This window comes from Lonchura striata, chromosome 4, assembly GCF_046129695.1.
Source record: "Lonchura striata isolate bLonStr1 chromosome 4, bLonStr1.mat, whole genome shotgun sequence".
NCBI classification, from domain to species: Eukaryota; Metazoa; Chordata; class Aves; order Passeriformes; family Estrildidae; genus Lonchura; species Lonchura striata.
The window spans coordinates 6,567,902-6,583,384 of record NC_134606.1 but is presented as its reverse complement, the minus strand read 5'-3'; positions in this window follow the sequence as shown (position 1 = coordinate 6,583,384).

Sequence of the window (15,483 nt, the reverse complement as noted above, 5' to 3'; positions counted from 1 at the left end):
AGTATAACAGTGTGCCAGTTCTATTTCCTTGCAAAATACCTTTGATGTGGACATAGAACTTAGTAAGTGCAGCTCATTTAAAGTCAGAAACCTTTCTCTGGTCCCAGCATTATTCAGCTTCCATATTTAATGTGCCCACCCTGACAATTACTGCTGTCCAAAATGAAATTATAATTAAAAAGTTACTTGTTGAGAAAATGGTTTAAATCAAAGAACACATTCCTGCAGTGCATTGTAGGTATGGCTGGGGAGGGAGCATGGCTGGGGCGCCTTGCCAGCATCCCAAGCAAAGCATCTCCATGCCTCATCTCACTTGCAGTTTTACGTGTTTGTGTTATTTTGGTTGTCTCCTGCAGGCTGTGGTTCCCTTTGGACTCCTGGCAGCTTCAGAAGGGTCAGCTATGGTCAGCCTCAGCACCTGGGGCCATGGGTAGTAAGGTGCACTTTGTTTTTCCCCTCTGGAAGCAATGACCTTCAGCCTAAGAGAGAGCAGAGGTTTACAGTCTGTGCTCTCTCTTGCCCTACCACTCTCAAAATGTAATTTCAAAAGGCTCAAAGTTTAATTTATTTGTTTACAAGAGATGTTCCCTTAAGAGAATGGGCTGGGTTGATATCTCACACCCATGCAAATGTGGAATAATGGCTTTTGTCTTGGAAATAAGTTTATGCTGCTGCAATAAACCAGGAGTTGGCTACTGGGTTCTTTTCTATCATCCTTTTAATTCCAGAACATACTTGTATGTGCTCTACAGAAAAATTAGATTAAAAAAAACATCTGGCAAACAAAACCATTACCAAATAAATGTTGCCCATTGGCCCTGAATTCACACTCAGGATATTGAAAACAAATGTTCTGGTGCTATTGAGATCTTGACATGTTTGTGTTTAGCTTGTTGGGTCAGCTGAAATTGCTCATGTTCACAGTGATCCCTGATGAGAGATACTTTGAGTCACAGATTATTTAGACTATTCTCAGTATGGGGTACAACTCAAAGCTCCTTAGCAGCATGACTTTCATAACAATGATATAACCCAACAGCAGGTCCTCTGACCTGACAACATACCCCCCACTTCCAGGGAATCTGTGTAGCTAAACAAAATATTTGTGAACTAGTAGGAAAACAGGAGTCACCTGTCATGAATCTGTCTTTATTTAAGGACAGACAGCACTCTGTGGCCTGTTTTGGGTTTCTTGCCTATTGTATCAGGGTTTTCACAGAGTTGTTCAGAATCACAGAATATCCTGAGCGGAAAGGGATCATCCAGTGCAGCTCCTGGCCCTGCACAGCACCATCCCCAGGAGTCCCCCTGTGCCCCAGAGCTTTGTCCAAACACCCCCTGAGCTCTGCCAGGCTGGTGCTGTGCCCACTGCCCTGGGGAGCCTGTTCAGTGCCCAGCCACCCTCTGGGGGAAGAACCTTTTCCTGATCTCCAGCACAAACCTCCCCTGGCACAGCTTCAGGCCATTCCTTGGGTCCTGTCCCTGTCACCAGAGAGCAGAGATCAGTGTCTGTCCCTCCTCTTCCCCTCTCAGGAATTTGTAACTGCACTGAGGTCTCCCCTCAGTCTCCTCCAGGCTGAGCAGACCAAGTGCCCTCAGCCTCTCCTCTCACGGCTTCCCCTCAAGGCCCCTCACCATCCTCGTGCCCTCCTTTGGGCACTCTCTGATAGTTTAATGTTTTTCTGACATTGTGGCCCCCAGAGCTGCCCCAGCACTGGAGGTGAGGCCGCCCAGCCCGAGCAGAGCGGGACAATCCCCTCCCTTGCCGGGCTGGCCATGCTGGGCCTGCTGCCCCAGGACAGGGATGTCCCTCCTGGCTGCCGGGGCACTGCTGGCTCAGCTTCCACTTTCCACTGGCCAGGAGCCCTTCCGGTGTTTTTCAGAATAATCTTCCAGAATAATCTTCCAGAATAATCTTCTCCATAACTTTACCAGGCACTGAAGTGACACAAACAGGCGTGTAGATACTGGGGTTCCCTTCTTGGCTTTCTTTCACCAGCTTCCAATTAGTCAGAAATCTTATTCTTCACATGCATCTTTGTCTTCAGGCTATCCACATTTTTCTTCATCTCTATCCTTTAAATGGTGCTTTGGAATACCAAACACACTGCCTAAAATAGTCTGTACCCATTAATATCTGACTCTGTATTGTATTTTTACCAGACACCTCTCACCTTTCTGGATGGAGTCACAACAATTCTGGGTGTTGTTTGGTTTGGAGTTTTTGTCTTTATTAGAATAATTGCTCTATTCAGGGAAGACTAAGTCAGTCTCGGTAGACTTGTAGGGGCCTTAACCCAAAAAAGAAAAACATGCAGCCTCAACTATTCATAATCAGTTTAGTGGATCCACTATTCTACCAGTACATGCAAATTTGGTCAAAATGAAACACTTCAGAAAATGTATTGATTTTGTCAGCACTTTAGTTTAAGAAAATAAAAAGGGAAAAGAATTTCCATCCTGTTGAAATGTGCCGTTTTTAAAATACTGCTATTTTGGGCTTGGCTTTGTTTCTGAATAACTTTTCTCTGGCAATTTAGCATCATGTTGTTGGGTGGTTTTGTAACAAAATCAAAGTAAAAATCAGAAAAGAAATTGTTTTGTTGAATTCTGAAACTTGCAGGTTTAATTTTGAAAGAAAATAACACATATCTAGTTCAGCAGCAATCAGAACTTGTTTCAGCAGAGATCTACTCTAAGCCAAAAAGCTCAAGTAACATCCTTACCATCTCCCCTCATCCAGCTCTTTCTGGGGAAAGTGGGATTGCAGGGGATTCAAATAACAAATTAACATGGAATCATTACAAGTAATTTAACTTTTGAAAGGAGATCTTTCTGCATGAACAATAGATCCATCTTGAGCCCCCTTCTTTCCCACAATTGTCAAACATGCTTGTTTTTATGAGGCCTGGGATAAAACTCAGTTTGACTTCTCAATAACATCTTCTTTGTATCAAAGCAAGTAAATGCGGTATGGATTCTGAAAAATTACTATGTACATGCAAAATCCAAACTAATTTTTATGTCAAATTTCTGCTTTCTCTTTTCATTTCTCTTCATCTCCCTTGTATATCTAGAGTTTAAGATTTTTAGTGTAAAAGATTTTATCTAGAAAACACCTATCAAAGAAAACATGGGGGTTTTAAATTAAAATCTTCTGATGCTGACAATATTTGATGACTTTTGACTGATCATTCCTAAGCAATCAATTATAAGTAAAGCATTTGATAATTTTTCAGACTCCTCTGGGGAAAGCAGGAAGTTGTATCAGCAGTAATGGACAGTATATATCTAATTTTTCTTATGCCAACACAATAAAATCAGTCATTAATTATAATGTTAGAGCAAGATAGTTTTATAATTCTTAGTAACATGACAGAGTGTGGGAAGCTAAAGAAAAAATTACTATATGAGAAGAGTTTGTTGTCCTTAAAGTTCAAAAATGTCATAATTAGGGAAGTCTAGAAAGAACAAGGTGGTTGTGTGTCATCCCATTAATGAGCAATTAAAGTGTAGTCACATGGATGTAAATGAATATGTTTAGGAGTGAAAACTTACCATGCCCCAAAAAGAATTTTGTTTCAATTCATAAAGGAACTGGTTGTTTAATTATGAACACAGAGGATCAGAGTTACAATCAGATTTACTACGTATTTTAATTCATGAATCAAGCTTTTGTGTAACTGAAAAAAGGAAGAAGTTGTGATTTAATTAGTGGCATGAGAGTTGGACAACCCGATCTCATTAGGACTAATCACTTTCCAGGAAGCGCCGGGCGCCATCTCCCACAGCATCTCCCAGAAATGATCACTATTCTGCAGGACTGAGCTCAGTGTTTAATGCCACTGTTGCAGGAAGCTGTCATTAGCTGTGTTAGGGAGGACAAAATGGGGACAGAAGGCTGCTATTCTCAAAATGAGTGTGGCAATACAGCCTCTCACAGCTTCCTATTGCTAATTAATCTCGCAATTTGCCATCTCCTCCAGTACAGGCTCAAAGAACAAACTGGATTTTGTTAAGAAGGGAAATAACAGAGGACAACTCCAAACAAACAAGGAAGTTGGGCAGGAAGGAGTCAGATTTGGAGAAGGTGATGCACAGATGTTTTCAGGAGTTAATACATCCACGTGTATGGATCAGCCATCAAAAGAATCATGCAGGGCAACAGAGGGTGCCATTGTGCCACTGTGTTGCTGGTGTATGCCTTGGTGGGAATGGTTTCCCTCCCAGATCTAGCAGATAAAAAACAATCATATATACATTTATTTATTTATATAATACAAATATAATATCTTTATTTATAAATATCTCAAATTTTTTTTGATGGCAATACAGGCAGGAGGACATCACACATTTTCATGTAAATATATGTATATATATTTGCACATATATACAAATAAATAAATATATTGTTGAGAGGGTGAGTAAATATAAAAAAAGCTCAGGTCCTAGGTAGGCTATGATAAATGTCTTCACAACACATTCTTTCCTAGCTTCATCTACAATCCACCCCCTAATTTCTTGATCTGGCAACATATAGGCTCCCAGCTGAGCCCTGTCCCTTCCCCTCTCGCAAATGCTTTGTCATTGGAATTATTTCCCCACTCTGGCTCGTGGTCTATCAGATCAAAGTACTCAGTCATTGACAGCATTTGTTTATAGTAAAAAATGCCATAGCTTCATATCCAGATTTAGCCCTTGTCTCTCAGTGCTGTCAAAAAGGGACATTTTTAGATATCAATGCTCATTCCTGGTTCTCAAGTTATCAGAATTTACAGTTGTAATGTTCTTATGAAGAGTGTAGGCTATTTTTGGTCAGAATGAAGGCACGTGATACACCAAAGCAATTAAGGCCCCTTACTTTATTAACAGGATGGTAAAAAATAGTCCCAATTAAATATTTTTCAGCTCTCCTAAACATTCCTAAAATAGCCCTTTCTGCAAGGGAAGGGGCATAAGCAGAGGGTGTGACAGGGCGGTGCGGGTCTCATGGCACTCCCCTGGCTGCCTGCATAATTCATAGCACTTGTTATGTGCCCAGCCCAACATTCATCTGATAAAACCCTCCCCCCCCGCCGTGTGCTCCTTACCCACGTCCCAGACAGGCACTTGCACTCTCCATGTGGGATTTGCTTCACGCTGCAGGAGATGCTTGGGGAGTAAAATCACCAATGCCCTTTAAATCGCTGCAAAGCAGGTCAAGGTCTTAAAAGCTTAAGAGGAGAAGCTGAGCCCTGCAAATGTTGGTGTAAAAGCTCCATTGTACAAACAAGAGCCGCGTTCCAAGGATGCTGTCACCTTGGATTTCACTAAAAACAACACCCCCTGCTCCTTTACAACTGCTGATCTATTTAGACTGTGAATCCTCAGGACAGGCAACCTTTATTTTGAACCTGGTGATCCTCCAGGCTCATAATCCCTTCTCCCACCAAGGCACAGACTTAGGTACACGTTGTGTTGTTGAAATGCAGATCTGAACACGAGTTTTGGGTTCTCTCTGTGTTTGAAAGGCAATAAAGACCCAGCAAATGACAGGTCCTAGTTGTTGTTTATGGAATATATATATATACAATATAGTTTTTTGAGCTTTCAGAGGGAGCAGCAATGAGATCAGCTAAGCCCCTAAGTAGTTTAGGAGCACTGAAGTTTTTACTCTGGAAGACATTTTTTTTAGAAGTGCATGTTTTAGTAACAAAACCATGTGCCACGCAAGTTATTCTTGCTCTAAAAAAGGGTATCTCATCACAATGCCAAGAATTACAATGGACTGAAAACTATGCACAGTATTTCAGTGAAAATCAACATGAAAAACCTTATGTCACTCTTTTTGTATAGACTCATTTGGAATTACTTCTTTATCTCGAGTTTTGCTTTGAAGGTGAAGAGGATCAGGTCTGCAATAAAAATGTCTCATGGAAAGAGAGGTAGAATTTTTCAGTTTGAAAAGGTCAAATATATATATAAGAAGGACCCTAAAATGTCAATTGTTAGGAGGTAGAGGAGAACACTTCAGCTCCTCTGGTGAATGTCCTAAAGTGGACTGAAAAACTTTCAAACTTGAAAAATACAGAGTTTTTTGAACACAAATTAGAGTTATTAACTTCTAAGCAGCAAAAATCTCAATGTGACTAGGGAAGCCATAGGAGAAATAACAAGGTTTATTTTCCCACCATATGCCAAATACCAGTATCTGGAAGATGAACTGTAAACCCAAACCCTAAAATCCTGTGGAACAGTCTCTGATGGCCAGGACAAAAGAGAAAAAGCCCTTCCTGGAAGTGTTCAAAGCCAGGTGGGAAGGGGCTTTGAGCAAACTGATCTGATACAAGGTGCGGTTGTGGGTGTGGAACTCGATAGTCTTTATGGTCCCTTCCAACAAAAACCATCCTGTGATCCCTTGAAGTTGGTTGTGGAAAATGTTCACCCACATTGCTTTCTTTACCAGCAAGCAGTGGTGTGTCGGCCTAATCAACAAACTGACCACTGCCACAACACCACTGGGCTGCCAACATAACCCACAGTGTGAAGGAGGAACCATGGGGTTTTTTCTGCTGATCATCTTGAATAAAATTTGTGTTGGTGCAGGGGAGGCATGAACCTCTACCTACTATAAATTCGTAGAAGCTGTCTTTGGAACAAAGGAAATTCCCCCTTTGAGACCTTTATAAGTTACTCTGGTGTCTAATGTTGCCATTCTTGCCTTTCCTGTCTCCTCCTCACCTACCTTTGATGGTGAGCCAGGTATTGTTTGGATGACTTATACACTGAAGTCTGTTAATTCCCCATTGGAATCAGCCACAACAGGTCAGCTCCTTCTTTACCTGAGCACATCGTGTGCATGAGGACTGATAATCTTGCTCATTTTCCATAAGCTCCATGGAATTTATGTTCACAAGTGCCCTCTGAAAACGATGCAGTAGCAGAGTCACCATGGTTCCTCTGATCCAGCAGCAGAGATTGTCAGTGCAAGACAGAAAAGTGGCATCTTCTTGGGCGTGCGCCCTTGAAAGAGACCTGGACGACTCTAAGGTTTCCCTTTACACTTAAGAATTACTTGACATCTGAAGTACCTGGATTTATTCTTTATGAGTGTTTAAATCTGTTTTGCTATAACTTTTCATCTTCATTTCTGTCTTAGTACTAAGACAAAACTGGAGTTTCTATCCTGTGGAAAATTCTGCCATTTCAGATTCTGTTTCGATTCTCAAGCAGAATTAAAATTATGTGTCTAGAAATTCCAGCTTGGGAAAAAACCTCACCCCTGATGCTCCCCATCACCTGAGCTAACCACATATAAATATAGCTGAAATATTTCTGCTAAACTGCTTTTATTTCCTCTTTCTATAATAGATAAAATAGTTTTAAAAGTTTCTATAATCTTCTTAAACCAGTTAAATTTATCAGAAGAATTTTTGTTTTGACTGAACAGCATCATTCTAACAAAAGAAAAATTACCAGTTATAACAGTTATAAGCTATATAAATATAAATCATAATCTAGTTCTAGTCTTTTCCTTACTTCTGCCAAGTTCATGAGAACACAGAGACATGGAGGAGACCCACACTCTTCTTTCTAAAGGTCTTTTTGCCTCAGCAAAATCTTTTGCCACAATAATTTTTTGCTGTGAATGAGGCCTTTCATTGATTTGATCTTAACTCTCTGTCCCAGCAAAAATAGAGTCCATAGAGAGTTATTCCCAATCAAAGGGGTTTGTAGAATTTGGGAAACATCTGGCTGTGGCCAAGATGCTCAGACTTTCTTACCTAGACAATTGCACCTTAACTTGAAACTCTAGCACTTAACACTGCACTTAGTCTACCATGCTGCATCCATCCTATGATCTGGAATACCACAAAACCCCAAAGTGGTGTGTTGCCTCTTCTGTAAGAAATGCTGTGCAATCATTTCCCAGAAAGGGCTGCTGTCATTCTCTGCAGAAGCACATTCAGGGTTGCTTTCTCAATCCCAAAGGTACTCTTGCCCCTGCCCTCCCATGGCTGGAAGAGAAGAGTGGTCAGGAAAAACAGAGGCTATGGCATGGAACAATTGCACAGCACTGCAGTTATAATTTTCAAATGGGATAACAGTAAATGACATGAACAACATACTAAAATTGCAAAACTGCAGTTACCACTAATTTTGTATTGGTATACTTCACCCCTGAATATACATCTGAAATATACCCAGATCATGATGCTACTTTCTACTAGCCCAATGATTTGGCCTTTTTGCTTCTAAGTTGAGAGAGAAGGTTTTATCCTAACTAAAAGGGAGGAGAATATCCAGATAATTTTTCTAAAGAAAAAGGTATTTAGGAAATCCTTCACTAGCCATAATAATGAATTTTTTACAGGACATTCAGGTTAAATATTAGACAGCTGCCATCACTATTGAATAGATAGGGAAAAATGTACTTGACCTTGATGCATCCATGAACGTGCTTTTCCCACCAATAAACCTGGAGTTTATAGGGTGCTGAAGTGCTACCTCTGTGCTGTGCTAGATGTTCCCCTGGGAAATGGGCCTCTGGTGGTGAACCTTGCAGGCCCACCCCATCACATGCACTTAGCCAAAGGGTCAAACATGGTGTGACCAGAGCATGGGGACACTGAGACACCTCCATGAGTCTGACAGTCCTTTAGACAATTATCTGTTAGATCTTGAAACTCTCAGATCCCCTGGGGCTGACATGCAGCAAGAAGGTGGGTACCCATCCCATGCCATCTTTCAGCAGGGGATCCCTGTGCCTTCTCTGGCAGATTATCCACGTGCCGCTGTCCATCCCTGCATTAATCACATGCCATTATCTAGCTGCCATTGGCTGGAGTCCTGTCTCCAGGGTCTTTTGGTGGGAAAGGCCCCAAATGACCTAGGTCAGGATCCAATCTTAGTGTAAGAAAGAAGCTTGTCTCAATTCCTCCTTTTCTAGGCGTAGTCCCTTATTTGACACACATGGAAGATATTTTAATAGTAATTATCATGTCCTGATGCCGAAGTCTTCTCTATAAATTTCTCTAAACCCACTTTTTAGCACACTTTCTCTTCCACCCTCTCTCTATATGTATATTTGCATGCACACACATGAAATTACATGCAGAATGAGACCACACACTGCCAAAACAAGGCCGTGTTGTGTTTTCACCACGTAATACAGTACGAGTTAATCTCATCCTTCAAAACTCAGCACTTCATCCAACTTTCTGTCCTGAACAATTGCTACGTGACCTCCTGAGCCATGGAATGAGCCACAGTGTTACACCATGGGGCTTCCAGGTACAGCTTCCAGGCCTAGGGCAGGGGGAATCACTGCTTGCTCTGTGGCATCTGTCAGCATATTGCCACAAGCTTTCATTCTATATTTATGAAAAGGTGCTGAGGCGCAGCAGGCATTATGCATGATCTTCGCCATAAAAAAGGATCATGCCCTTATCAGTTTTCTGCAGTAATTTGCTAAATGTCATTGGTGTTACCCAGGTCTCCTTCTGCAGAGCCCTGGCACGCCGTGGTGCTGCTGAAATGTGGTGCTGTCCTCGCACTCGTGTGAGTGTTTGCTCTGTCATGAGATCTCCCAAATGCTGGATGTTTGATAGGCCAGTTAGCTGCATGAATAAATATTTTCACTTTCTTTTATTCAGTGCTAGAGCCAAACATTCAACTGAAAATAGCTTGGGGTAAGTATTGTTTGTTTAAAATTAATTTTGTAATAGATTCTGTTTGTAGAATCATTGATTGGCTTTTAAAACACAGCTTAGAATATTGCAAAGAAATAACATTTTTACCACTAGAAGTGTTATATTTTAGTTGTGTCTGGTTTTGGAAGACTATCCTAAACTCTTCATAGAAAAGTAAAGCAAAACATTCTAGCTCAAAACCAGAGTTTTGAGCTAAGAGGGATTTGATTTTTTTTACCTTAATGGCCCATTTCAGTTACTATCTACATTTTCTGAAGCCTAAAGACATTGTAAATTTAAAAAAAATAAAAGAACAACAACAACAAAAAAATCCAAACAAAAAAACTTCATCAACTGCAGATTTAAGGAAAATATTTAAAACCTCAGTAAGAGTTTTTAAAACAAATAACAAAAAGGTAAGATCCTAGTTTGGACAGTGAGTTATTTTTGACATTATTTGATACAAGAACTCAACATAGATATTTTTGAAGTATGGTTCTCATTAACATTTGGATAGAGTACATTTCCTTTCTTGATTCAATCATGAAAAAATGCCACTTACAGATAGTCCATACAATAGTGCAACCTCTTTCACACATTACTACATCATAATCCATTTGGCTGCACTTGTTTCACAGGTCTACTCTACCCATATGTCCTGGCTTAAGTATTTCTTTCTCCCATCTGTTTCAAGTTATCTTCTTTGGGCTGTGTTTTACTGAGAGATGCTCTTCAGCCACATGCAGAAAGGCTGTTTCTGGGAGAAAATGTGAACAACAGGAGACTTTTCTGCTCTCACATCTGTGGGAGTTCATTGGAGTCGACTGAGCCTACTGCTGGAGATGTTGGCTCTGCAGTCTGTTAAAGCCCATTTTGTCTGCGTGGTCTAAGTTTTCACTACAAAGCCCTAGAGGCCTGTTTGGAAATCCTTGATTCGTGTGAATATTCCTGCTGAAGAGCAGTCCTGCAAAAAGATGTCTTTTATTTTCCTTTTCCCATTCACCTCTTTCCCTGTAGGATCACATTTTATACCCTGGAGAAGCAGAACAGTACTTGCTCCAAAGCTTTTTCATCTTCAGAAGACAAGTAAGTCAAAATCTACCAGAGATTTCTACTGTCTTTCCCAGCCTTTGATGAGTCCCAGGTTGGGCTGGGAAGCCAGGAGGAGCAAACCCAGCTCACAAGACCTTCCCCTATCCTGCAGCCTCACTGCATGCTCATGGAGTGGTGGGACCATGGAAGTCAGTGCCTTGTTAGGAAGTCCACAATCTTCTCCTTTCTTGTTCTGTCCTGAAACTCGATGTTCCTGACACAGTGATGCCACTTGACATTACTGATCCCTCCTAAACACCTGCTATCAAATGCATCAAATCTTTTCTTGTCAGCTTGCGTAATGCCCCAGGTCTTTGCAGCATCAAGCAAAACTGATACCACACAGCTGTTGTAGAGCCTTATTTTTTGTTTTGCGGACCTGTCACTGCCCCATGCTTTTGCCCTTGAATTTATTTGCATTGATATTCACCTTATACTGGTCAGGCTTGAAAGGACACTGGATGAAATCCAGGCAGAGTGGTCCAGAGTACTGGAAATGGGAATAAAATATGAACCCTGCCATGATCGTGACTGACCTCAGAGAGGAAGGACAGAGTAACTATTTCCTTTCCTCAATAGACTCAGAGCCATTATTTAATCATAAGCTTTGATGTTTATTTCTAGTGAAAGCTTCTGTTTTTAGGATTTTTCTTTTAAGGTGATCACTGGCCTTTGGGTTCACCAAAGATGAGTCAGAGGATTTTCAGTTCTTGTTAATAGCTGGTCATATATTTATAAATACCTTTAAGAAAGGGGGACAGAATGCAGATCTTAAATAATGTATTAAGAATGAGGTATGGGCTTTCGTTTTCAGAAACAAAAATCTGTCTGAATTTATTGATGAAGCTCTACACCAAAAGTTAGAAAAAAAATAGGAATTAAAAACTCTGTGCATAATTGTTTTCATTTCTCCAGAGGGAGTAAGACCATTTATGACAATTTTAAAAATACTTTCTGTCTGTTTTTAAAGTTACCTAAAGAATGTAAAAGAAAGCAGACATAGCTCAATCCTCTTGATTATGAAATTAACATTTCCTGATTTATTTTGTCTGCCGTTAAATCTTTCTTTGAGTGTGAAATAATAGAAAGGTGTGTGTACATTCTTCTATAATATTGAAATAATTTGTAACAAATGTAAAAACAAATCTGAAAAAGGCTAGAGGTGTGTAGAATGTATTTGTATTTTTCTTATATGCAATTTCAGGAAACCTTCACAAGGCATACAACCAGACTATGCCAGCCCGTGTGGGGTACCACATATATTCAGTAGCAGTAACATTGTGTGACAAAATAGAGAAAAGTTTCTTCTTAAAATTATTGAATTTTATAGGAAAAGAAATTAATGTTATGTGATCTGGACATAGAAGCACAGGCCACTAAAAAAATTAGACTATTCTTCAAAATTGAAGAGGATAATAATATGAAAATATAAGTTAAAATAATATTGAAAATATAGCTATTAAAAGTAGAAAAATACTAAAAAGTAATAAGCAATTTAAATGCAATTATGTGGTTACATTTTATTTATATGACATGTTGTTGTGATAATATATATTTAATAATACTCTTCTGATATAATATAATAAAATAATATAATTATATTTATTATATATTAATAGAATAATTGTAATAATAAATCAATAATATATTTTTTTAAAATATTGGAACAAGTATATAAAAATAATATTCTGTGAGTAGTCCTAATTTTATATAGATAATATATAAAATTATATGAGTATATAGCTAATTTTAAATTATAACATTTTTTGCATAGTATAATACTGCATACATTATATATCATATTGTTAGCTACTAAATTCAGGAATAAATTCTACATTTGGCATTGCCACATCTCTGGTGTTTATCATAAGGCTGTATAAAACTTGGGTATAGTTTAATTTTTCTCCTGCTTTTTAAAAGTCATGTTAACATAGAACTATCCTGTATCAGATTATAATTTATAATTTTTGCCTATCTTTTATTAATTTAGACCAGGTTCAACATTTATGAGAATTTAGACCAGGTTCAACTTTTATGAATCCTGAAAAAAATATCTTTTTTTTTAGATATTTCAGGCTATATTTCAGATACCCTGAAATATCTAAAAAAAGAGATACTTTTATCTTCCACAGGAATTACCTTAGCATGAAAAAAAGGCACAAAATACATTCAACAGCTCAACATGTGAACCTTTACTGTGACCATTTTTCACTCTGCTTGTTCCACAAGTCTGCCTTAATATTTTACATATCTAAAAATATTTAAAAAAATTAAATATAAAAAGCACATTTGAGAAGCTATTCCTTAATTCCTAGGTAGTTAAATGAATTTAAATTGAAAATTATTCCAGCCTGATCTACAAAACCTCTGTAGAGCAAAGATTTCCATTCACAGGGGCAGATATTGTAACTTTTATGGTTGTTTCTAGATTTTAGTCCCAATGAAGACAGAAGAAATAGATTTATCATGACTGTAAGAATAAAATCTGACAATAATCAGATATCAGATCTTGTAATTTTTTTTGAAAACTCTTATGTAAAGATTCAAAATATTTACTTCTCTAAAATTAAAAACTTAAAAAAATTAATAATCTTGATCAGAATTTTAAAAGTTGTTTGTCCACTTGATTTTGCAATTTTAAGTAGCATTTTTTAAGGGGGAAAATATTAATTTCACCTCAAGGAATAAATAATATGAGTTACCAGTACTGCAACTCTGATTTGAAAATAAGTACAAATTCTTCCTTTGTAAATAGTCTGCTTTTTTAAATAAAAGTGCTATTAATTTTTCACTTCCACCATGTTTTCTTTACAAAATGGAACTCTTGTAAATTAGTTCTGTAATTCTTAAATCCCACCTTAGCTGAATTTGCTTTGAACCCGACAGTAGCACTGTAATGACAAAGAACATTTTCAAAGCTTTAAAACGTGGGCTGGACACTGTACAGAGCGTGTCCCTTAATAGCAACAGTGACAGGAGATGGAGGTGCCTTTCAACTGTCTTTTCATTTTGCCAAGACCATGTCAAATGAACTGAAAGGTGGCAAAGTGACAATGGGGTTTTTTGTGTCTAAGGCCACCATTTCTGGGCAATGAGCAAACAAATTCGGAGCAGGAGTTACCTGTGTAAAGAGCAGTAACCCAGGTGATTTTTACATTTTAACTATAGTTTCAATAGCATGCAACATGATATTTCTTCACTGCAAATAATGAGGATATTTTTTCCTCTCTGCTTTAATTTTTTTTTTTTTTTTTTTAATTTGAAGACTGTTGGATATGGCCAGAAAGAGCAGACTGGATGCCATGACCACCTTTAGTCTGGAAAGAGATCTTTGCATCCAACAGAGCTGGGGAATAACTCAGCCTAAAGAAGACAACAGATGAACAAGATAAATCCCACCCCAAAATGAAGGAGCAGCACACTGAAAATGATAAAGTGGGTCATTGAAAAGACACCTCAGCCTCCAGTTCTGGAGGATAACTAAGCTGAAGTAACTGCTCCACCAGTGAGATGAAGATGTTGGACTTGGGAACATGAGGGGCCATGAGCCCAAGAGTGGGCAAACATTACTGCCATCAGAAAAACTTCTATTTCTTGCAGAAATGAGTTTGGAAACACATACACATACACATACAGACACTGTGTGCAGAGTGAAAAATTTGATCTACAATAACACAAAAAGAATATTTCTGTGTGGGGAATGCAATGTTGTCCAGCTGAATTGCTCCCCAGGGCACAGGCAGTGTGGACAGGGCTCCTCTGTAGGGGCTGCTGGCTATAATGGTGCTTGGCTGAATCGCTGCCCTCCTCCTCATGGGATGCCCTGCCAGCTTTGATCTCTGGATCTGATGCTCCTGTGGCTGAGCAGCTGCTCACAGGGAATTTTCCAAGAGGGCTCTTGTCTCTGAGCTTGTTAGCCCTTCCTTTTAGCCTGAAGCAGCCAAACCCCAGTGACATTTACTGCTGGGTTAAGAACCCCACCCGTTACTTGGCTCTTCCAGTGGAGGATGAGATTAAGAAATTCATACAGCCTTGTGGTGACTTTGGATAGATAGCTGGAGTAACTTGGGGAACAATGTGCCAATTTTGACTTTGCACTTTGCACAAGAAGCCTGGTGAGCTACAGGCAGATAAATGGGATTATCAGCTATGACACAAAAACTTGGTCTTAAAGTTGTTTTATTTCCTTGTGAATAACGCCATAACATGTGCTCAGGCAGGTATCACCCACAAAAGCAAAATAAAAGGCTTCACTATCTTTCAAACTGCTCAAACTTTGTCTTCTCTCCATCCCAAATAGGAATATTTTAATGTAGTTTTTTAGGTATTTTTTTTATTTACCTGGGACCCCCAAAGGGAGCTACTATGAAATATCCCTCACAGGCAAACATGATTGATAGATTGCGAAGAAATGCCATAAACATAGATCCTAAGGTACTGTAGCAGAGGAAAGGTCAAAGAAAATTGAACTGAAGCAATTGGAACAGAAGTTGTCAATGCAGAAAAAAAAATGCCATCAGGATAAAGCATCTCAGTACACCTTTACTCACAGCTACACCATAGATTAAGCTAGATAAAAATATGATTCTCCAGCTCCATATCCAAAATCTTCTTTCCCTATTCAGTATCCCACAGTCCCATACACACCAGTGTCCTCTCCCTGTGTCAAAGATGTCAGCAAGAGCTGAACCTTGGCTTTACTCCATTCCAAAATTCCCAT